The sequence below is a fragment of the Peromyscus eremicus genome, chromosome 19 (assembly GCF_949786415.1).
Source record: "Peromyscus eremicus chromosome 19, PerEre_H2_v1, whole genome shotgun sequence".
In the NCBI taxonomy this organism is placed as follows: Eukaryota; Metazoa; Chordata; class Mammalia; order Rodentia; family Cricetidae; genus Peromyscus; species Peromyscus eremicus.
The window spans coordinates 21,839,654-21,862,398 of record NC_081435.1 but is presented as its reverse complement, the minus strand read 5'-3'; the positions used below and the strand labels follow the sequence as shown (position 1 = coordinate 21,862,398).

At 40.0% G+C, this 22,745-nt stretch overlaps 1 protein-coding gene across 1 annotated transcript in view; it reads right to left on the bottom strand.

Moving 5' to 3' along the window:
* Window positions 1-22,745, bottom strand: part of Tslp (thymic stromal lymphopoietin) — a 201,857-nt gene that overhangs the window by 82,487 nt on the left and 96,625 nt on the right. The gene's annotated exons all lie outside the window — the stretch shown is intronic.

The window sequence follows — 22,745 nt, the reverse complement described above, 5'->3', positions numbered from 1 at the left end:
ACAAAAAAGCCCCCCCCCCCAAAAGAAACGAAAACAAAAAAACGCCAACTAACCAACCAAAAAAAACCTGCTTTAAAAGGCCTAGATGCATAAAAGATTCTTAAAAGCAGGAATAGATGGAAAGACTAGCAGGGGCTTTTGTTTGTTCTGTTTTGTTTTTCTCATATTAATTTATTTCCTTCCCAATGGAAGGAGCTCTATTAATGACATTCCTCAGACTGGTACATAGAGTCACATAAAGGGACAAATCCTACATTATTAGAGGAATAAGGACTGCAATCCACAGTTTCCCAGAAGATCTTTAAGAAGCCAATAGTGAGGGTGTATAGTACCCATTGGATTCATATCATTTTTCCAACCACCAATTCTGTTTTCAAATCCTGAACCATTTGTTGTAACTGGAAACGTCTATCTTCATGAAAATCCCTTTCTACACTCTTATCTACTTCTTCTTGGAAAGCAATGCTTTGTAGAGAGAGGAGAGTCATGAAGGTGAACAAGAACGATGTTACCTGTTGTTGGCCAAAGGTTAGCCGTGTCCTGTATTTATTATTTTCATGTACAAAATTTCTTCAAGATGATTGTCTGGAGACAACAGGAAAAAAAAATAAGAGCATCCAACCTGAGAGGATAGCATATGTAATTTTATAATTTCATGGAAGTATCTTTTATTCTTTTATATTTGGTATAAAACACGGCTCAAATTCCTCTGGAAACATACCCATGTTGAACTCACTCTGCCTCAGGCTCTGCTTCTCCAGCCCAGTCACCCTGAGTCTTTCCTTTCTATGCCTCTGTCTTAGTCACTGTTCTATTGCTGTGAAGAGACACCGTGATCAAGGCAACTCTTATAAAAGAAAGCATTTAATTGGCGGCTTGTTTACAGTTTCAGAGGTTTGGGGCATTTCATCATGGTGGGAAGCATGGCTGCAGGCATGGCCGGCATGATGCTGGAGAAGTAGTTGAGAGTTACATCCTGATCTGCCAGGCCTGGAATGGGCTTTTGAAACCTCATAGTCCACCCCCAGTGACAGACTTCCTCCAACAAGGCCTTTCTTAGTTAGGGTTTCTATTGCTGTGACAAAACATCATGACCAAAGAGCAAGTTGGGGAGAAAATAGTTTATCTGGCTTATACATCTACATTGTAGTCCATCATTGAAGGAAATCAGGACAGTAACTCAAACAGGGCAGTATCCTGGAGGCAGAAGCAGAGGCAGAAGCCATGGAGGGGTGCTGCTTACTGGCTTGCTTTCCCTGGCTTGCTCAGCTTGCTTTATTATAGAACCCAGGACTACTAGCCCAGGGATGGCACCACCCACAATGGGCTGGGCCCTGACATATTGATCACTAGTTGAGAAAATGCCTTAAAGCTGGAACTCATGGAGGCATTTCCTCAACTGAAGCTCCTTACTCTCTAATGACTTTAGCTTCCGTCAAGTTGATACAAAGCCAGCCAGTGTAATACCACACCTCCTAGTCCTTGTAATCCTTTTAAACAGTTACACTTCCTGGTGACCAAGCATCAAAAATATAAGCCTGTATGATCATTCTCATTCAACCTACCACACTGTTGAAGTCCTGGCCTCTGTGCACTCAGCACATGAGCTGCTGTACTTACTATCTTCATTTCAGATTTAAAGGACAGAATATTCAGTCAAAATGCCAGCCTATTATGCTTTCCCACTATCTCCCTGCCTTACCGCTGTCTGGGATACATCTCTCTCTATTCCTCTACCACCAAAGATTCTATCTCCAGGGTCCCTTGCATGTTTTGACTCTTAGGCTTTGGTAATATCTTTCCCTCAGGTTTAGAAGTGGGAGCAATGTGTGCCCATGTATCTCCTAATGAGTCCTCTCGGGTTTCAGTAACTCATCTCACCACTCTGTTCAAGTATTTTCTATTGATAAACAGAAGTGTTTCCTGTAAAGCAAGATATAAAATATCAGACATGGAGTCAATTCCATACCTAAAACAGCCCAGAAATCAGTTTCAGTTTGGGACGATAAGAAGTTCTGGAAACAGGCAGTTGATGATTGCAAAATATTGTGACTGTATAATTTCAAGGGATTCATAAGTGTTGATTTCATAGCAAGTATATAAAATGGTACATTGTGTATGTGTATTGGGATTTGAATGATAATGGCTCCCATAGCCTCATAGGAAGTGACACTACTTGGAAGGATTAGGAGGTATGGCCTTGTTGGAAGAAGTGTGTCATTGGGGGTGGGCTTTGAAGTTTCAAAAGCCCATTTCAAGCCCAGAGTTTCTGTCTTCCTGCAGCCTGCAGATCTGAATGAAGAACTCCCTACTTCTCCAGCACCATGTCTGCCTGCATACCACCATGCTCTCCACCATGATGATAATGAACTAAACCTCTGAAGCTGTAAGCCAGTCCCAATTAAATGTTTTCCTTCATAAGAGTTGCCATGCTCATGGCATCTCTTCACAGCAATAGAACACTAAGACAATGGGATTTAATCACCATAAAGTTTCCTACAATAAGAAGAGCTCCTAGTAATCAGTCAAATGCTTGAAGCAAGCCACCTATTTCTTTGGGGAATTTGAACTCAACACAAGACCTGGAGAAGTATGAGGAAATCTTTATTTCCTCCATTCATTTCCAACCTATTTTTAACACTTTTTGCTTGGGTTGTCTTAGGCACTACCATGATGGACACCTAGGATGAACACGTGTAAAGGATGGCAACTCTAGTGATAACTCTAGTGCCGTCTTCTGTTGGAGCTAGACCTCTGACTTGGAAGGACCAGTTAACTGATTCTAGGAGCCACTCACTGTGTCACAGACCTATCACTGCCACTGAATGAGCTATTTGAGCTCCCAGGGTCTTCCTTAACAAAAGTTTGTCCTGATACAAGAAATGCAATGAATCTGACTATGTACTTTATATGTTTGTGAGGGCGGGTATGAGATAAAGATTAAACCTCATCTTATTTTCCTCTAATCAATTTTCTCTATGTTGATGAGAAGTTGTGTAGACAGAGTAGAAGATATGATTACCCATCTGGAAACATCTGAAATTCCAAAGTAGTATTGTCTTTGAATTAGGTATATCTGAAGCTGGACATTAGCATTAAGGGACACAGGGTAGAAGGTAAGAAGGATATGTATAGTTTGCTCCCAGGTCAAGAAGTAAAACTAAACAACTGACCAAAAGTTGGATATATATCTACATTTAATTATAACCTGGTCTTACACTTAGTAGTTACATAAAATTTTAGTAAATCACTTAACTTCATAAGTCTGAAGTTTCTTTTTCTTTATTCAACGATGACAAACCTATCCATGTTGCAAAACTTTTGAGAACATTTGCTAGGTAATAGTTACTCAAAAACCAATAGATGTCATCACTGTGCAGTATAATCTTCCACTTTAATCTCATGTTTTCTTTTCCATCAATACTACTGTGTTTTTATTTTCTGTTAGCTCACTTGCCTCTTGTTTGATCATAAGTGTTCTGAGGTTGGAGTATTTATAAATGAGTCCTGACTAACTCTGATGTCTCTGAATTCTGTAGAGCTCATGTGTTTGGCTGGGGTATTAATATTTACCTTTTAGAAAAGTTATCATGGCTTTGATGATGAGACAAGAAGCCAAGTGCTGAACACAGACATTTAATAGGAAAGAATAAAGGTCAAATTCTAAGACTGATGACTTGGAGTTAATCTTGTTCATAAATGGGCTCTGTAGAGATTTTTGGCTAGTAGTCACTAGCCACTTAGTATTTGCTCTTGTGAGACTATTACTCAGCCATTAGTTCACCAGACTGTGTATTTTTTAGGTAAAGAAATCATGCAATGGTTATATTATTTACAACATCTTCCAAGTCTTTCAATAAAACCTAAGTAACTCTATTCATTTATAGATGTCCTGATACTAGCCAGTTTAGCCAGAGAGGAAAATGTTATCATAAATATGATGAAATTTTGGGTACTTTCTATGTTAAGAACTATGGTTTGAAACTGTAGGTTGTATGTGTTAAAGTATAGTACCCAACTACAGCCAAGACTGTGCCTAAGTGCGCTTCTTCAGAGTGAATTGAAGAGCACATCATTTTAATCCTGATCAAAGTATACTATGTTCTCCAAGTGTGTGGAGGTTGCTCTGTAGCCTCACATGATTATTGTTTTTTTTCTTCAGTGAACAATAGGATTCTTCAGAACAATAGCATATGCTTAGTGCTACTTTGTACGGGGATAATAAGGACATACACAACAGATTCCAAAACCATTCCTTCAAAGAAGTTTCAATTGTGACTTAAGGTGTCTGGCGTCGCGGTGATGATCATTCAGACTGTTTTGGTCTCAAATGAGTAAGACCAGAAGGAACCAGCTTAGACAGAAGAGAGTAATTGGGCAATGGGCTGGCTAGTTGTATAAACAGTGCAGGCAGCAGTTGCTCTGGAGCCTGAATGTGCCTCTTCTCTGATTCTGTTTTCCTTTCTGAGCTAAAGTAACTCCTGAGAAGTTTCTTCCTTGTGTTTGGAACCAGGGCCATCAGCCACAGCCACTTTGTTGTCAAAAAGGATACGAAGCCATCTTTAGTTCCAAGTTTTGAAATTTTTTTTATACAAATGTTACAGCAGTTGGGCTTGCAATAACAAAAAAACCCAGAAATGATTTAATAGTTTCTATTAATACCACAGTTGTTGAATGGAGCCAAAAAAAATGTCCAAACCTCTTGCAGTGACATGGCAGGCAGCAAGAAAGTGAATAAGCGATTTTGTTGAGTGGAATAAAAAAAGGAGTGAAAATTAGGACATTCTGAGTAATTTTTCTTAGAGAAATTTTTAGACAATGAAAGTGGTCTATATGAGGGAATTTCCTAGAAAGGGTGTGGCAAGGATGATGGAGAGCTTGAGAGCCCAGAAAGTGAAATTTTGGAGATAACGGGTTGTGGTGATGGTTTTGCAGGCATGAATATATGTAGAAACTAATCACATGATGCTTTCTAAATACATGATATTTATTATGAATCAATCATACAACAAGAAGCTGTTTTTTTTTAATTAAACATGAAATAAAAGCAATAGTACTGCCTGGTGGTAGCTGTACATGCCTTTCATCCCAGCACTTGGAGGCAGAGGCAGTTGGATCTCTGTGAGTTCGAGGCCATCCTAGTCTACAGATCGAGTTCCTGGATAGCCAGGACTACATAGTGAAACCCTGTCTCGAAAGGCAAAAGGCTTAAAAAAAAGTTTTAGTGCTATGGAAATACATTTACAACCTCATGAACATTAATCAATAATATTATAAACATTTTGACTAATAACACATCATACTTTCTCAGTATAAGTTGAATTGTTTCTTTTGACAGACAGAGCTTCATGCATTTACCCTGCTCGTGTTGTTCTGTTGCTGCAGGATGGCTAAATTTAGCCAATTGCCATAAGCATTACACCATATAGCCATTATTTTGTTGGTGAGAACCCTAACTCACTGTCTTAGCATTCTTCAAGGCTATGTCATCATCAACTACATTAACCATGATGTACAATAGACATCTTGGACTTGTCCTTTCTGTCTGTGATTTCTATATTCTGCCCAACATCTTCTCAGATTCCACATCCTAGGTCACCTCATCCTCTGCTAACCACTATTATTGTCTCTCTGAGATGGATTTGTTTCTTAAAAAAAATGTGACACATGAATGAAATAACACAGTATTTGGCTTTCTCTACCTACTGCATTTCACAAAAATCTGTCCTCTGGGTTGATCGATGTTGCTGAAAATGATATAATTTATTATTTTTAAAGGCTTAGCATTCTGCTCTATTCTTCTGTGCTGGCTAGTTTTATGTCAGCTTGACAGGAGAGTCATCAGTGAGGAGGGGTCCTCAATTAAGAAAATACCTCCATAAGAGTGGGCTGTAGGCAGGCCTGTATAGGCATTTTCCTAATTAATGATTGATGAGGGAGAGCCCAGCTCACTGTAGGTGGAGTCATTCCTGGGCTGGTGGTCCTGGGTTCTATAAGAAAGCGGGCTGACCCAAGCTCTCTTTCCCTCGACCCTCGCCCTTCACTACCCCCACTCATGTCCAGGCTGTTCATGTAGATCTCAATCCATTTCTCTGTCATTGGGCGATCCCTGTGTCTTTCTTGGGGTCCTGTTTTCCAGGTAGCCTGCCTGGTGATGTGAGTAGCAGTCCAGTCATCCTTGTTCCACATCTAGTATCCTGTTATGAGTGAGTACATACCATGTTTGTCTTTCTGAGTCTGGGATACCTCACTCAGGATGATTTTTTCTAGATCCATCCATTTGTCTGCAAACCTCATGATGTCATTGTTTTTCTCTGCTGAGTAGTATTCCATTGTGTATATGTACCACATTTTGTTTATCCATTCTTCCGTTGAAGGGCATCTAGGTTGTTTCCATGTTCTGGTTATCCCAGCGGGATCAACAACAGAGAGGGAGAACAAGGAATAGGAGACCATGGTAAATGAAGACCACATGAGAATAGGAAGAAACAAAGTGCTAGAGAGGCCCACAGAAATCCACAAAGATACCCCCACAACAGACTGCTGGCAATGGTCGAGAGACAGTCCGAACTGACCTACTCTGGTGATGGGATGGCCAAACACCCTAATTGTCGTGCTAGAAACCTCATCCAACTACTGAGGGATCTGGATGCAGAGACCCATGACTAGGCCCCAGGTGGATCTCTGGGAGTCCAATTAGCGAGAATGAGGAGGGTTTATATGAGCGAGAATTGTTGTGACCAAGGTCGGATTAAGCACAGAGACAAATAGCTGAACGAACGGAAACACATGAAATATGAATCAATGGCTGAGGGGTCACCAACTGGATCAGGCCCTCTGAGTGGGTGAGACAGTTGATTGGCCTGATCTGTTTGGGAGGCATCCAGGCAGTGGCACCGGGTCCTGTGCTCATTGCATGAGTTGGCTGTTTGAAACCTGGGGCCTATGCAGGGTCCCTTGGCTCGGCCTGGGAGGAGGGGACTGGACCTACCTGGACTGAGTCCACCAGGTTGATCTCAGTCTGTGGGGATGGCTTTGCCCTGGAGGAGATTGGAATCGGGGGCGGGCTGGGGGGGAAGGTGAGGGAGGCAGGAGGGGGGAGAACAAGGGAATCTGTGGCTGATATGTAGAACTGAATTGTATTGCAAAATAAAAATTAAAAAAAAAAAAAGAAAGCGGGCTGAACAAGCCGTGAGTAGCACTCCAGTAAGCAGCATCCCTCCACAACCTCTGCATCAGCTCCTGTCTCCAGGTTCCAGCTCTGCTTGAGTTCCTTTCCTGACTTTCTCCAATGATGAACAGTGATGTGGAAGTGTAAGTCCAGTAAACCCTTTCCTCTCCAAGTTGCTTTGGTCATGGTGTTTCATCACAGCCATAGTTACTCTAACTAAGACAATCTCTTTACATAGATATACCATGTTTCCTTTGTCCATTCATTCTTTAATGGGCACATAGATTGATCCTATCTATACCTTGCATGTGGTGAATAATACTATAATGAATATTGGGGACAAGATATTGCTAACATACTAATTTCATTTGATGTATATGTATATGTATATAATAGTAGTTCTAATTTTAATCTTTTGTGAAGTTTCCATCGTGATCATACTGATTTACATTCCTGTCAAGAACCCACATGTGTTCCCTTTTCTTTGAATCCTGGTTGACATCAGCTATCTTTTAACTTATTGTTAATAGTCACTCTTGCTGGACTATGCATTATTGTGGTTTTGGTTTTCATTTACCTGGTTCTTATTGATGGTGAAGCATCTTTTTCTCCCCACATATCTATTGGCAATCCGTCTTCTCTGGAGAAATGTGTTTTTAGATCCATAACACATTTTATAAAACAATAGGGGTATTTACCTGCTTGCCATCCAAGATGTGACCCTGAGTTGCTATACATTTTGGCTATTAATCCATGTAGAGTTTTGATGTCTTTTTCTATTCTGTAGGCTTCATCTCCACTCTACTGGTTATTTCCTGCGCTGGGTTGAAGTGTTTTGGTTTTAGGTACTCTTAATTTGTTTTTCATTTTTTGCTGTCTGTGAATTGGGGTCACCTCCAAATAGTTAAAGTTTGGATCGGTGCCACCAAGCTTCCCTCCTCCCCTGTTGTCTTCAAGTAATATCATAGCTTTGGTTTTATAATTAAAATTTAATTATGAAATTAAATTAAAATTAAAATACAAACAAAACTTTCATTTATTTGACTTTTGCATATGTTATGACATCAAGGTTTCATTCATTGTTTCCCATGTGGCTATTCAAATTTCCTAATATTTATTCTATTTACTAAATAAATATTAAATACTATCTCCTAATGTTTATTGAACAGACTTCATTCCTCCACCCCTACCCCACTGAGTGCCTTTGTTAAAAATTAGTTTGCTGTAAATGTGTGGCTTTATTTCTGGGCCATCTGTTACAATCTGTTGTGAGGTATGTCTGCCTCTATTCCAAAACTGTGTTGTTTTGGCTACTGCTCCAGTTTGCAGAGGTTTCTATTTGGCCCTTTTGGGTTCCTGTGTTGGAAGGTTAGCACTCAATGCAGCAGTGCCAAAAAATGATGAGCCTTGGCCGTTAAGGCTCAGAGTGAAGTCCTTGGGTTACTGTGGGAACTGCCCATCAATGCTCCTTGGGATCCTGAGCTTCTTTGGGGCTACCTGTTACAAGAGCAAGCTTGTCTGCTTAGCTGCTTTGCAGTGGGCCTCTTTCTCCCGTAAGTGTCCCCACCATGGTGATGTCATGTTAGGTGATGTCCTATCCAGAACCGAAACAATCCTGCCTTATGTCTAGAGCTGGGATGGGATATTTTTTTCCACTTTTTGTGTTTTTCTTAATTTCTTTTATCAATGTTTTGTAGATTTTTAGTATAGAGATCTTGAAAATTAGATTCCTAAATCTGTGATTATTTTGTGACAATTGTAAATGGGATCCTTTTAATTTAGTTTTTTTAAATGTATCACAGTATATAAACATGCTACTTATTTTTACACATTGACTTTGTGCTCTGTGACTTTCTAGAATTTATTATCTCTAACAGTTCCCCCTCCCAGTGGAATTGTTGTGGCTTTCTATTTATACATAAGGTCATGCTTATAAACAGAGACAATTGAACTCATTTTTAAATTTGGATTCTTCTTTCTTCCCTAATTACTCAGGCTAGGACCTCTAGCACTTTACCAGAAGTGGCAAGAGTGGATGGACTTTTTTAGGGAAGGGTTTCCATCTACTCGATGAGTGTGACACCATCTTTGAGTATATCACCTATGCTGCACAGAAGCACTTTTTCTCTACACCTAACTCCATGAGAGATTTTATCATGAAGGGATGCTAAATTTTGTCAGATACTTTTTTCTGCACTTATTGAACTGCCAGTGTGGTTCTTTTGTTCTGCTGATGTGATGATCTGGTCTACTGGTTTGTGTGTGTTGAACCACTCTTGTAACTCTGTGTGTGTGTGTGTGTGTGTGTGTGTGTGTGTGTGTGTGTGTGTGTGTGTGTGTGTGAGGGAGGGGTGGTAAGTCTACCACAGCATAAATATGAAGGTCGTGGGATAACTTGGGAGAGTAGTCTCTCTCCTTCCACCGTATGGGTTCTGTGTTGACCTCCTCAAGCTTGGTGATAAGCACCTTTACCTACTGACTCATCTTGTGGGACTGGTGTTGTTGGGTTGAATTTTCTACTCTTTCAGAACTTTTTATGTTCAGGGATAGCAGCTTGTTTTCAATTTCTCTCTCTTTCTTTTCCTTTCTGCTCTCCCTTTTCCTTTCAGCACCTCCCCCCCGCCCCCGCCCCCACATTGTTCCCTTGTCTAGTTTTGCTGTCAGGATAATGTTTGCCTCATGAATGATTTTGAAATGTTTCATTCTTTTAAATTTTCTTAGACATTTCACAATAATTGCTGTATCTGGTTTGTTTGGGTTTTGGTTTTTGGTTTGGTTTGGTAGAAGTTGACAGTGAAGAAATCAGATCCCTGGATTGTTTTGTTTTTTTGTTTTGTTTTGTTTTGTTTTGTTTTGTTTCAACAAGAGACTCTCAACTACTGATTCATTGCCCAGCTCATTATTCTGTCCAGATTTTCCATGTCTTCATAATATGACTTTGGTGAGTTTTATATGTTAAAGAGTTTTTACCTGAGTTTTCTCTTTTTTTCCCTGCTAAAGGTTTATTGATTTTATCTTTTTAATACATCAATTCATCCTTTCTTTGTTCTGCTTTATTTATTCTGCTCTGATTTTTATTTCCTTCTTTCTCCTAACTTTGGACTTAGTTTATTCTTTTTCTAATTTCTTAAACTGATGTAGTGATATTTGATGTTTCTTGTTTAATGGAGGCATCGATTTCCATAAGCTTGCCTCTTAGAATTTCTTTTTTTTATTAAGAAAAAATTTTTTATTCATTTTACATACCAAAGATCCCCCTCTTCCCTCCTCCCGCCCCCAGCCTCCCCCTCCCAACCCATCCCCCATTCCCTCCCACAAGAAGATAAGGCCTCCTATGGGGAAGAATATTTAGTAGAGGCAGCTCCAAGCCCCTCCCCCTGCCCCAAGGCTGTGTGTGGTGTCCCATCACAGAAGGGCTCCAAAAGGCCTGCTCATACACCAGGGATGGACTCTGATCCTACTACCAGGGCACCCCCCCCCCCCAAGCAGATCATGCAACACAACTGTCTCTCCACAAAGAGGGCCTAGTCCAGTCTGGTGCACGCTCCACAGCCATTGATCTATATTTCATGAGTTCCCACTAGTTTGGTTTGGTTGTCTCTGTAGGTTTCCCCATCATGATCTTGATGCCCCTTGCTCACAGAACTCCTCTTCTCTTTCCTCGACTGGACTCCTGGAACTCAGCCTGGTGCTTGGCTGTGGATCTCTGCACCTGCTTCCATCAGTTACTGGAGAAAGGCTCTATGATGACACTTAGGGTACCCACTGATCTGATTACTGGGGTAAGCCAGTTCAGGTACAGGTACCCTCTCCACTATTGCTAGTAGTCTAAGCTGGGGTCATCCTTGTGGATTCCTGGGAACTTCCCTAGCACCTGGTTTCTCCCTATTCCGATGATGTCTCCCACTATTATGGTATCTCTTTCATTGCTCTCCCACTCCATCTCTGTTCCAGTTCAATTATCACATTCCCTTATGATTCTTAGAATTTCTTTTGCTGAATCCCAAATATTTTTTGCATAACATGTCTCCATTTTTTGTCTGTCTCAAGAAATGAAAATTTTTTCTTTTACTTTCTTCATTGACCCACTTCTAATCTTACATGATTTTGGTTAGAAAATATAACTGATATGAGTTCAATCTTGCCATATTTGTTAAAACTTGTTCTGAGGCCTGATGTAACCTATCCTAGAGAATGTTTAATGTAGTCAAGAAGAATGTATGTTTTTCAGCCACTAGATGGGCTGTTCTGTGAATGTCTGTCAGGTCTAGTTGGCTGAGATTATAGCTAGATCTAATTCTCTCTTGTTAGTTATCTGCCTATTGCTAACAGTACGTTATTGAAGTCTCCTACCATTATTGGTTTGCAAGCTACCTGTCCCCTTACAGACTGGCTTTACGTGGGAGAGCTTTTCAACAGTAAGCTTATCTAGATAGTCCACGTAAACTATCTGACATTCCTTTGTATCTGGACTGTGATGGCCACTGTGGTAGTAGGGCTGTCTTAAGCCTGGGCTTCCTGGAGTTGATAAAATACAGAGATAGAATCTGTGGTTGCTGATGTTGACATAGTCTTGGGGTGTGGTTGAAAGTCTCTGGCTATCAAGGTTTAATACAGCCCAAGGCTTAGTGATGCAGACAGGTTGACTTCATTTTGTTGAGATTTGAGTTTCTACTTGGCGCCAGGGCAGATCTGAGATCAAAGTCCATTGGTGCAACCCAAGGAATCGGGGCCAATGGATTATACCCTGTGATCACCTTTGCAGTGTCAGGCTCAGGATTCTGAGGCAAGGTAGTACCCTACGCTTACATTCCTTTTCCTGAGTTGTGGAGGGGAGATGTGAAACTCTGTCCCCACCCTCTTCAATGTCTCTTTCCTTATTATCATGCTACAACCATGACTATACTCTAGTCTCTAATACACCTTCTTAATTCTTATAAAAGTATTTTTATATATGGGAAAAGGCTCAAATTGATGTTTCTAATGGGAGTTAACTAGGGAGCTTTATTCTGCCCTGTTGCTCTGCCCTTCACATTCCAATTTCTAGGAGACTTTGATGGACTTAGCTTAGCCAATACAATTGCTTGATTCAGGAGCACAACAACTCTCCTGCAATGGTCAAGGAATCGAATTCTAAAACAGGAAGAGTGACATCCTAATTTGGGGATGGTTGACACAGTCCATGCTCACTAGGCTTCTAAATCTCCACGAAGTGTTTTGTTTTGTGAGGCATTTGAAGAATGAGCAATAAAGTGAGGCCAACAGAGAGAATTTGAAGAACAATGTAGACCAGACCTTAGCTAATATATTAGCTTACAGCACTAGCAAAATCCAATTTGTTTGAAGAGAAAGTTGTTTCTAATAGTAATTTCCTTTCATAGTTAAGTTTTATACTGATGAAGGAGAGCTTTACAGGTCAGTTTGAATCTCAAAGCAAAACACGAATGAACAAATCAAAACTAAAAAGAAGCCAAACTTGATAACAATTCACATGGTATCTTAGCATAACTGACAGCCTGTAGTCCCTTTAAACAACAAATTCATAAGTATGTACCAGAGTTCATTTTCAGTAAGCGACACTTAAGAAGTAGAGTGATCTGGATACTACTATTTAAACTGCAAGCATCTGCAGCTTCAAGTAACACTGTGAGCAATGTTCATTGAGCATCTTTTAATACGGTTGCCTCTTGGAATCCCACGAGGCAGTTGCTTCATCCCTTTCCTCATCCCTGAAGTGACACGGGAGGAGCGCTTGTGAGCAGTGTCACCTGGTTCTGCCTCTTCCTTACTGGTCGATATTTTCAAACATTGTCACTGCTCTCAGTTTCAAGATCCCTCAATTATGAGCCACCCACTCTTGGCGTTTGAGACGGCCTCTTATGCTGTAACCTCGGCTGGCTTTCAGTGACTGAAACTCACAGGAATTCTCTTGCCTCTGCCTCCCGACTACTGGAATTCTAGATGTGAGCCGCCACACCTACCTCCTTCTAGTCTGTAATTTTTAAAAGTAAGGTCATGCCAATGGTCTGAGAAGAGGAAAATTTTCCTTTATGCATATTCTTGGTTTTGTGTCTTACTAAATATCTTGGCATTTTTCCCCCCTCACCTTCCAAAAGATTGAATATAAAGATAAGAAACTTGTGACTATTCTCACTTCTACCAGTTTGCTTAAGGCGGGACCAAGTGTTGCTTGAGGTAGAGCCTGAGACTTGCCAGTTCTTGCAAGGATTTCCATAGCGAAGCACTAGTTCTGGCTCAAACAACGGGAGCTGGCTATAGCCAAGCGACAGGAGTTAACTATAGTCAAGTGCCTAAATTATATTTCTCCAGCGTTCCTGGAATGACCTTTCCATGGCAGAAAAGTAGCAGACAGAGGCTAGACAAAGAATATTACCCTTCCTGGCATATCTATTTGCAATACTTATGGTTTAAAATGCTAGCAGAGGTGCATACACATTAAAAATAAATCAAAATTGGCCCCATGTTTTCTGTACAGTTGAAAAAAATGAGATAAATGTGTGGAACCGAATGAGAAAAGAGCAAATTAAGAATATTAGCTATGTACTGAGACAGCTTGAGTGGTTCAGATATTTAATGCAAGGGAGGAAAAGATCACCATAACTTTGTAAAATCATCACTCATATCTAGAAGATAATTTGGGTGTTGAAAAAATACTTGTCCTTATCACTTCTAAGTTAGATATCAGATTGGTGGCAATAACTAATTATAGGACACGAGTGAGAAATGTTGATTATCAACTGCCTAGAGGATGCTAAGGACCTTTTACCCACTCACTATTATTCTACGAATACTTTCATCTCACATTGGCAGTGCAGGTAGCATAATAGTTAATATTTCAAGACTCGTGTCCCATTAGCCCCTGGGATCCACCCTCTCCTGTCTCCCCAGTGTTGAGGTTACAAGCACATGTCACCACACTCAGCTTTTTACTCTTGACATTGTTTCTGGGGATGGAAGATAGGGGCCTCATTCGTGCCGAGTAAGTGATCTACCAGTGAAACTGTCTCCTAGTTTGCCCAGACAACACTTTTAAGTGCAACCATACTCACTATCATTAGTTAACATGATCACTACCCTCATATTCAATATAGACTGTAGCTCAAAAAGACAAGTTACAAGGATTATTTATATGATAGGTATCTTTTGCGTTAACCTGTGTGACTAGACAGTGAAAAATCACTATAGACTTGAGAAGTTACGGAAGATGTTACAAAGGATAGAATGTATTTGTTGGCTTTTGATAAAGTGACCCCAGGAGGAAAGTCTTTTCAGGAAAGGGAAAAACAGTAAGGAGTCTGTGAAACAGGAATACCTGTATAAATACGGGAAACACAGGTGGTGGCAGTTTGGTTAGAGTAAAAGCTTTTGATGGGGGCCTGTGGCACACTACGATGCATCATCTTTCTGGCATCATCACCTATCAGGTGCTATCTCAGTCATATACTAGTCACCCTTGTCTTTCTTGCCAGTTCTCAAACCTACCAGACATTTAGTCTCGGAGTCCTGGTTCCTGTCGTTCCGTATATTACAAATGCTTTGTGTCACATGATTATTCCTTTGAAATCTTTGTTCTGATGTTATCTGTGCCTTAATAAGTCCTGCTCTGATCACGTTTATAATTGTAGACTTCCTTGACACCCCTCATTCTTTTATAGCATTTACCACCTTCTAATGCACTCTCATGTGTAACTTATTTTACGTGTTTGCTTATTGTGTCTTTCAACTAGAAGGATAGTCTAGGAGGTTAGGGAGCTTTTGAATTTTGTATGTTGCTGAATTTTAGTTCTTAAAACAGTGCCTGGAACATAGAGATTATTAATCGGCATGTACTTTTGTTCATGTGTTACTAGTAGCATTTAAGATAGAAAAACACATTGAGGTGAGATTTTAGACTCCAGGAAAGACCATGTAGAAAAAAACACAGAGTGACATGCATAAAGGCATAGCTTAAGGAAATTAATGTAAGAGTTATATATACTTTAGGTTTTTCTGTGGGAGAAATTACATTAGTGACTTAAAGTGAAGCAATCTGGCTTATATAGGAATATGGTATCAAAATGCTAAGTGGAGAATTGATATATTTTTAAAGAGAATATTTAAAATTTTAATCTTATTTTGTGAGAGGTGGAATACTAGTACTGGGAGAGTGGAAGGGGCAGAAATACAGGAGGTTCTGCCTGCTCCTTTCTTCTGCATTGTCCTCCTCTTCCTACACTGCCCGGTGCCATGGGAGGCTACCTTTGCAAACCGTCTCATCGGAGCTCCCTTGTCGTCTCTCATACTGTGGGAGGAACAATAGACTGGATGGTGACAGCAGATAAAGATGAGTGTTCTTTACCTTTTAACTTGGGTGTGTGTTTTGGTGATGACCACATTTCCCTACAACTGTGGTGGCTGTGGCATGGCCCTGTGACAGTTCAGCATCTACTCTAGATTCTGTTCTCTCATCCTTCATTCTTAGGGTTATAAACAGCTTCCTGTTGCTGTTTGTCTCAGGATTTATGGCCATCTTTTGTTCCTTTGGCCTCTCTATACCTCTAACAATAGTCCTTCCATTAAAAACAAAAACCTTAATTTGAACCATGAAAGGACAAACTATTTCCTCCCAGGGACATGATTAATGAAAACAAGTTGAGATTGTAAAGTTCCAAATTATAGAACTGAAGAATATTAATGTCACCCTCAAAAGAAATGGGAAAATTCAGAAAGGAGATCTCAATTTTGGGGAGTATGAAAGACAGTACTTGGATGAATTTTTTTTTAAAGCAGAAGTCTAATCATTCTGAATGCAAACACCAGTAGGTTATTTAGGTAAGAAGATCATACAGTGCTTGTTGACCTAGTAAATCCTGGGATTTTAGTCTTTAGGATCAAGAAGAAATCATTGCAGATTTAAAGTGATCATTCTATGTAATATATGGGGAATATTCCTTAGGAGCCACTACAGAGGTCTAGGACAGGGATGATTATTATTTGTATTGAGATGGTATTACCTGAGGTGGAGAGAAGCGCGTAGATTTAAGATGTAGTTTAGAGTTGGGACAGGGAGGGGTTGGTGAATGATTAAGCGGCTATAGTAAGAAAAGGCCCAAAGTATATTAATAGATTTTGGCTTTACCTAGTGTGTGAATGTGTTTGCAGTTACTGATATCAGAATATTAGTAGAAAACTAAATTTTACAGATGAGGGTAGGTCCCTAAGATAATTATTAGGTTGGGTTTATTTAAAGGACTCAGAAAAATCATAAATCCCATTATACCAATGGTTACTATTTATTAGTATGAAAGGCTAGAGATTATAGGGAGTGGAAAATAAAGAGGGCTGGGTCTAAGAAGAGGTAAGTACATCCTTCCATTTGTTTTCTTCCGGTGGATTCACACAGGCAGTGTTTATTTCTCTCAGCAAACTTGTGTGATCATATGTGTATTCCTAACCAAGGAAGCTCACTTATTACTTGGCAGTCAGTTACATGGGCATAGGGTATCCGAATGGTTGACCTTGGATATACAGGGCCTAGCCTGTGCCTCTACAACCTTCAAAATTCAACCTGATACTCACTTCCCGGTTTTACAAAGACACAGCTCAGATCTCAGGCTCTCAGATTAAGCAAAGGCACAGTCCTGAAGATCTTTGGAATTCCTGAAGCTGCTGTTCAGATTTACTGAGTTAACCATTTATTAAACAAGGGAGAAATTGGGAGTTCTGGCTTATCGGTTTTAAGATTGAGATTCTTAGCCGGGCGGTGGTGGCGCACGCCTTTAATCCCAGCACTCGGGAGGCAGAGCCAGGCGGATCTCTGTGAGTTCGAGGCCAGCCTGGGCTACCAAGTGAGTTCCAGGAAAAGGCGCAAAGCTACACAGAGAAACCCTGTCTCGAAAAACCAAAAAAAAAAAAAAAAAAAGATTGAGATTCTTTTTGAATATTCAGAAGGAAGTGTCAGAGGATGTGATCATTAAGTTTTCATTGTATATAAAGTATTTAAAAGTCACAAGACAGGGCTGAAGAGATGGCTCAGTGGCTAAGAGCACTAGCTGCTCTTCCAGAGGTCCTGAGTTCAATTACCATGTGGTGGCTCATAACCATCAATAATGGGATCTGATGCCCTCTTCTGACATTCAGGCATACATACAGACAGAGTACTCATGCATAAAATACATAAACAAATAAAACTAAAACTAAACAAAACTCACAAGACTAGATGTGATTACTCAAGGAGAGATTTCATGCTAAAAAGAGAAGTTCTAGAAGGTTTTCTAACAATTAGAATTGAGGAAAGAAAAATGTGAGAGTAAAAATGGTAGAAGAAAACATAGGAGATTGCATCATTGTAGAAGCCAAGAGAGGGAAAGAATGAGGAAGTCACCTGCATGAATGTTATGGCGATGCTTAAATATAACACAATGTATTTTCATTCTGCCACAAAGAAGAATAAAATTAGATGGAACTAGAGATCATTGTGTTAAATGAAATAAGCCAAACCCAGTAAGATAAACATTGCATTTTTCCTCTTATGAAGTGTCTATATTTAAATAGGATGTGAAACAGCAAGGGGTGCTACGAGTGGGGAGGAATTTGCCTTTTGTTGTGATAAACACTATGACTAAAAGCAGCTTGGAGAGGGAAAAGATTTACTTGATCTTACACTTTATAGTCCATCATTGGAGGAAGGCAAGGCAGGAACTCAAGACAGAAACATGGAGACAGAAACTGAAGCAGAGACCACAGAGGAATGCTGCTTACTGGCTTGCTCTACAACCCAAGACCACCTGTCCTAGGATGGCACTGCTCACAGTGGGCTGAACTCTCCTACATCAATCAGCAATTAAGAAAATCCCGGGGCTGGAGAGATGGTTCAGTGGTTAACAGCCTTGGCTGCTTTTCCTGAGGACCCAAGTTCAATTCCCAGCATCAACATAGCAGTTCACAAATGTCTGTAGTTCCAGTTCCTTACACAGGCACGTAGGCAGACAAAACATCAATGGACTTAAAATAAAAATAAGCAAATCACTTTAAAAAAATTTTAAAAACCAAAAATTTGGAAAAAAAAAAAAGGAAAGAAAATTCCCCAGGAGATGCTGGAGAGATGTTTCATTGGTTAAGAGCACTAATGGCTCTTCCAGAGAACCTGGGTTCTCTGGAACACTCCATGTGAACTCACATGGTGGCTCACAAACGCATGTAACTCCAGTCCCTGGAGATCTGACACTTCCTCCTGGCCTCTGCAGGCATTACATAGTGGTACACAGGCATACAGGAAGGTAAAACACCCATAATCATCATCACCATCATCATCATCATATCATCACCATCACCATCACCATCACCATCATCATCATCATCATCATCACTTTTTGAAGAGGAAAATTCCCCCACAGACTTGTCTTCAGACCAGTCTAATGGAGGTAATGTCACAGCTAAGTGTCTTCCCAGACATGTAAAGTTAACAATCGAAGCTAACTATGACAAGGTCTAAAGTGGATGAGGAGGTGAGAGGATGAAGGGGTACATGTGGCGTGAAAGAAGAAAGTAGCGCTATTTGTGGGAAGGAAGGAGATCAGTAAGAGGTGTGGGGGCTGGTGGGTCTGGAAGACCAGTGAGAAATCAAGTAAGAACACATTATAATGATGTGCATAAGAATGCTGCAATGAAACTCAATACTTGGGTTGTAGAAAGAAGGTAGTTGAGCAAGCCAGAGCAAGCCTGTAAGCAGCATTCCTCTGTGGTTTCTGTTTCAGTTCCTGTCTCCCAGGTTTCTGCCTCGAGTTCCTGCCTTGGCTTTCCTCAGTGTTGGACTGTAAGGTGTAAGATTAAATAAAGTTCAAAGATCAGAAAAGGCTTTTTGTTTTGTTTTGTTTTAAGATTGGAGGTCTTTTGAGCATATAGTTATGAATACTCTGGTGAAGGGGCAGGAATTAATAGTGAAAAAAGTAATTGTGGCATTCAGATGGGATCCTCATGTGATTGCTTGTCTGTGGATATCAACCATGAATCAAAGAAGCTGTCAAGCCAAAGAAAACAGGGTTTTCTTGTTTTCTAACCATTCTGCCTAGTCTGGCTGTCAATCCAGGGCATGGAAGAGAAGCCGCACCGAGAAGCCACAGGTTTTTGAATCAGACAGAGCAGTACCCGCAGCGTGTTAGACCTTTAACAAGTCCGTCTACTCCTCTGAACTATGTTCTCCTAAGTCAAGGTCACGGGAAGTTCTCCTGGGGTTTTTGAATCTTCTGTGGAAAATGTCATGAAGTGAGGGCCACAAGAACCAGCAGGTGTTAAATGCTGAATCAATCTAGATTCTGTCTTTCTCCTTGCTTCTTTGAGCTTCCATTGTTTTTTTTTTTTTCTTTTAGTTCTGTGGCCACTATGAAAAGTTTTCTCACAGTTTTTTCCTCTGCCTATCAAAGATCAGTGTTCCTTTATGCCCTGATTCCCCCTTACATATGATGATTCATTTGCCCACTATACTATGACTATTATGGTTGTAATATTGGTATTGGTAGTTCAGTTTTCCAACGGGCATTTAGAATTTTCTCATGGCTTTTAGGAAATTCTATTTGAATGTTAATCTTCTAATTAACTTTAAACACATCAGAGAATTAACTTCCTTGTGTCTGTTACAACATGTAGCAGCAATTCACTCCTACCAGTTTGCCACCTGGGGAAGTTGGCCTCATACTCGTCTAACTCCAGGCAGTGGGCTGTTTCCACAGGGACCATATTTCAAATGATTCATGCCGTATCTCATCTCCAACTCTTTAAGTATTGAAAAAAATTCATTTTTTCTTGATACAGTGATTAATCTTCAAATAAATCACCTTAGTCTGGTGAGTGTCAATTAGCAAAGGAGAGATTCATAGTTATTGTAGTTCAACTGTGCTTCTCTGAAGTCTCAGTGTTTCATTTTATCCAGAGGACACATAACTTTTCAGCAAACAATCAAGGCAGAGCAGTGATATCTCTCATCTCAGAGATCACTGTGTTTTCTCCCCAGTCCCTCATAATCACAGAACAGCGCAACATGCTGCAACCCTTCCTGTTCTTTTTATTTTAATGATTTATTCTTATCTTATGTACATTGGTGCTTTGCCTGCATGTGTATCTGTGTGAAAGTGCTGGACCTCTGGAACTGGAGCTATACATAGTTGTGAGCTGCCATGTGGGTGCTGGGAATTGAACCCGGGTCCTCTGGAAGAACAGCCAGTGCTCTTAACCACTGAGCCATCTCTCCAGCTCCTCCTGTTTTTCTTTTTTACATCTAGGCCAGTGATTCTTTCCACGCCTCTGACCATCACATCAGGCATCACTATCCAGGAACTGAGAAGAAACATGGTCCCTAGTTGCTGATCTGGATTAATGGGCTTTGGCGATGTAAATTCGAAGGAAAGGTGGTCGGGCAAAACAGATGGTAAAAAGCAGTGAACAAAGGGGTTCAAACAGATCCTTTAGAACAGCATGGGGGGGAGCGGTTAATCCAGTGTCAAACTTTGAGCTCTAAGGAACTCACCACAAATGTAAAAAGATGATGAAACCCAGGCTTCCCCAGTCATGTCAGCAGATTGACCTTTCCTACCATATCTGTTATTTACTCTGTGCACATCTCACATAGGTCACTGAGAAGTGCTAGTCTGTATTTATTACATGGGGACATTCCTTGTGGTTTCACGGCTGTCGGGGTGTCAATATGAAGCCAGGGTTGAAATGTTTTCACTAAATCATGTTTGTGTTAACCATTTTTAACAAGACAAATGAAGAGAGCTCTTGGGAAACCCCAGAAAGATAGGCTGAAAGAAGGAAAGGAAGTAATAGATGACTATTAACTAGGGAAAACTGATAACGTAGTTGACTCCCAGCCAGGAGTGGGTGGCGAAAACAAACAGGAAGGCAGCAACGTAGGAAACAGAAACCAACTACTACTTACAGCTGTCTGTTTTGAATCCAGGTTTTGCCTGATTCTTTTTCTTCTGGAAAGTTGTAGCTTTTCAGGCAGTACATCTCTAAAGTAAAGCTCTTCCTTACAAAGGTCTTGGTGGTTGAAATCTCAGACTCTTCTCTCTGGACTGAACAGAGATTTCCTTTATAAAAAGAACCACAAGTCTGTCAAGGTCCCAGTCATACAGCAGTCTCAACGGATCCTATTCTGTTCTCTACTCCTGACAAGGAAGGTCAAGACACCAGTGTAGGAAAGAACTTACTGAATTAGGCTCCAATAGTACAAGAGAAAACCTCATCAACGAATAGGATTACATAAATTGAAAAGGTTCTGTACAGTCAAGGAAATGATAAGCAGAGTGAAAGCAAGTGACTGTTCTTCCTTACTCCATACTCACACAGCATGTCTACATCCCTATTAGTGTTTATAGGATGACGAATTTCTAAGAACGTTGAATCATGGGTTGTCCTTAGTTGAAGGACATGGTGGAGTGACAACTCTTGAGTCCACATGGCCATTGCCTCTTCTATTCTGATTCCTGGTGTTCAAAACGAACGGCACTGACAATCACATCAGCTAGTAATTTTAAGTAGCATCTAGTGAGGTGTGTGGTCAGGGAGTAGATCAAGAAGAAGATAAGAGCTGAGATTTTTCATTATAGTAGGATATAGTGGATCTTGAATGAAAATTGAAGTTTTTAAATTAAACATTTTCATATGTATATATATGTCATACCTATATCTATATATCTTGAGTTCTAGGACTCTAGAGGCAGAGAGTACTTTCTCTCTGATCATGGAGTCAATTCATATCTTCTTTCATGGTTCAATTCTATTTAATCTACATATGGTGTATGTGGATAAGGTGGGAATAGGAAAGGAGAGGACATTGTATTTTTTTCTAGTCAAAATTTTAAGACTCATGAACTTCAGCAGATGCCATCTCTTTATCCTCATGTTTATCCAACTCATGCACAAAGGGGAGATTAAATGCATATATCTTGAAAAATATGAAGTCAATGACTAAATAAAACCACTAGGCCATATTAACAATTAAGCGGCCGATTTCAAAGCAACAATCAACTAACTACATATTCTATTGCTCTGACAGATGCCATTTTAGTTATTGTGGCTGTGAAGTAATTATAATATATGGTTGCCAATTCAGATTTGGCAATCCAGTTTTGGCTAGAGACAAGATTAGCATCCATGAAATTTAAACTATTAAGCAAGCAATAATATAAGAGATAGCATAAGCCAATGGTGCTGACAGTTTGTCATTCAGTAATTGAAGATTAAATGGACTGTAGTACCTGGAACACCATGGGCAGCACTTCACTGTATTTTTGAATTTAGCAATGTTAAAAAAAAAGCTAGTTAGCATTTGTGTAAATACTTCTTGATTCACAGATTTTTGTAGAGGCATATTCATAGGAACAAACATTTTAGGTAATATTTGTGATCCTAAAATTGTATGAGTGAATTTCAACCAGTAAATTTGTTCATTTACATAGTTTATGTAGTTAAAATTTTCCTCTTTCCTGAATGACTATATGAACTTGATGGCCCTATAGAGTGTGTAGGTGATGAGTACATGTTAGAAGTTATATATTGCAATTATCCTGAG